The sequence below is a fragment of the Fonticula alba genome (genome assembly GCF_000388065.1).
Source record: "Fonticula alba strain ATCC 38817 unplaced genomic scaffold supercont2.1, whole genome shotgun sequence".
In the NCBI taxonomy this organism is placed as follows: domain Eukaryota; order Rotosphaerida; family Fonticulaceae; genus Fonticula; species Fonticula alba.
The window spans coordinates 4,540,674-4,543,244 of NW_009242971.1; positions in this window are offsets into that span (position 1 = coordinate 4,540,674).

Genomic DNA, 2,571 nt, shown 5'->3' on the forward strand with positions numbered 1-2,571 from the left:
CCCCCCCATCATGCCTCCCCTCCCGGGGTGCTGGACACCAGCACAAGGAATGTTATTGATGAACGCGCCGCCGCGCGGTGGGGCAGCCGCCAAGCGGGACCAGCACCCGCGCCCTGGGCCGACAAGTCGGGCACCTGCAGGCGTGCCACGGACGCCCGTCCACGCTGGCGGCGCCCGGCCCCGGGGGGGGGGGGGGCCTGTGTTTTCTGCCCTCCGCGGCCCCCGGCCGTGCCCCCCCCCCTGCAGAGGGTCATTTTGCTGGGCGTTTTCCGCATCAAACCACCGGAGCCCCCACTTGTGTTCCCCCGCCGCCGCAGTTCGCCGAAGGACTGCGGCCCGTTGGAAAAGGGGCCCGCCTAAAATGGGGCCCCTCACGGCCGGGCCACACACACTTCCGCCCGGCTCTGGGCTGCATGCCCTCCGCGCCCCCGCCCCTTCTTCCCCATCGCCGCGTGTGAGTGCAAGTGTGCTTTTATTGTATATACACACGCGGGGGCCCCTGCCTGCGTCTTCTCGTTCCTTCCCTACCATCGAAGTGTGGGCGCGCGTCCCCCCCCCCCCCCTTTGGGCGTTCCACCTCTTCCCGTTTCGGGCCGGCTCTGGCCCCCTCGTCCGGCCCGGTGTGCACGCGGGGCAAATCGTCCCTCTGTCGTCATGGGGAGAGCGTGCGCAGATCACGTCCCAAGTCACATGCGATAGAACAAGACATCTCGGTTAACGGCGTGATGAAAGGGCGCTGTGGGGTAAGCACCGCCCGTGCACAACCACGAGCCCGACATTCCCCGCCAGGGGGCGGGGCCCCGGAGAGCGGGCCGCGATCATCCGGCCCGGGGGGGGGACCTGCGGGCTGAAAAAAAAGCGAGAAGAAACAAAAGAGGAGGCAGCGCACACTGGGACCGGGGCAGTCTCTGGCCCGAGGTCCGATGGGGGCGGGGGTGTCTGCCCGAGAGAGCGAGGGCCAGGCAGCCGGTGGGCCTGTGTGCCTCTTGACACGGAGGGAGGGGTCCCCTTGTGTCTGGCGGTTACCAAGTCTCCAAATGAGGATTCTGAAAAAAGAAAAAAAGAAAAAGCAAACACCCTGTTGCACGTCGAGCAACGCCGGCACCCGGGGATGATGTGGCCCGAGTGCGATTCCTCCTGTGGCCCAGGCCTCCCGGCCGACGAGGCGCTCTCCCCTTGCTGGGCCCTTGTCGGGCCTGCTGGCCAGGGGTGCGCCATGGCGGTCCAAGAGCAGCCGCAGGCACCCACGGGCCCTCCGCTTTCGGGGTGGGCGGGTCCGGGGAACGCGAGTCTCGGACCGAAAAGGGGGCGCCCTGTGGCCCCTGGCCATGTTAAGGCAGGTCGAATGGGATCGGCGTCTCCTGCCGGCCGTCGGGCTGGCCCTCGGTGGCATGGGCGCCGAGAGCGGTGCGGAGGACCGAAAGTGCCGGGGCCGCCGCCGATCGCCTGCGCGGGCCTGCTATTCCTGTGCTCCTCTCTGGCTCGGTTCTTGCCTTTTCCGTGGTACCCCGGCGAGGCACCCGGGTGCTGGTGGTGCGGGAGCAGGGCGGGACGCAATATGCCCAGCCTTGGCACTGATCGACGGGAGCACGTGCGCCTACCTCGGCGAGTGTGTCACCTCCTCTCGCACACCATGGGCCGCACCTGGCCCGGAGGTGGGATTGTTGATGGGCCGGGCATGTATGTATATATATATATATATATATATGTGTGTGTGTGCGAGGGGAAGGGGTGGAGTTAATGTGCCCTTCTCTTGGGGCCCAAGGTGCCGGCACACGCCTCTATATTTATTTTATCGGCTCATGTGTGGGTGTGTTTCTTTATGTCCACACAACAATGCATGCATACATGCATGTATGAATGTGGATGTATCCGTTTGTGTGTGTGTGCCCTTGAATGTGCGGATGTATGCGCGATCGGAGGATCGCCCCGGCGAAAGGCTGCTCGCCCCCACACAGCCGCGAACGGTATGAGCCCAGGGGCAGGGGCGATGCCAGGCACCGGTTGCGGCACCGGTACGTGGACTCCTTGCCAGGAGCGTGGCCGAGGCCCCCGGGCAGAGGCGCGAGGGCGGGGGCGGCATCCGGGCATTTGGGGCCCCCGCTCCTCCGGGCCTTCGAGCAGTCTGGGCACGCACACCGGGCGTCTTGCGTGTCAGGCGGCTCGAAGAACGAGCTATTCAAAGAGGCATATGGGACACGCGAGGTGTCGCGCGGCACCTCCTCCTTTGCCTTCCCCCCCTCAACCGGTTCTTTCGCTCGCACTTCCTGCAGTCCTCGGCGTCCGGGATCGGTGTGAACCCTGACAGCACGCTCTTTCGGCACGTCCCCCGAGCCACAGCGCATGGCCTGCGCATTGGGCTTCCGAGCCATTCGCCTCGCCCCCGCACCGACACACGCCCCGGCTCGGTGGCCCTCTCCGCTGGCAACGTACGTGGAGCTACACGACGTCCGTGGCTCGTGGCCCGGCCTTTCGGTCTTTCTTCTTCGGCCCCTGTGACACATGGCACGCGGCCTTCACGGACGCGCCTCTCCCCCCGGCCGGATAGGGGCCGCTTTGCGCCGGGGCCAG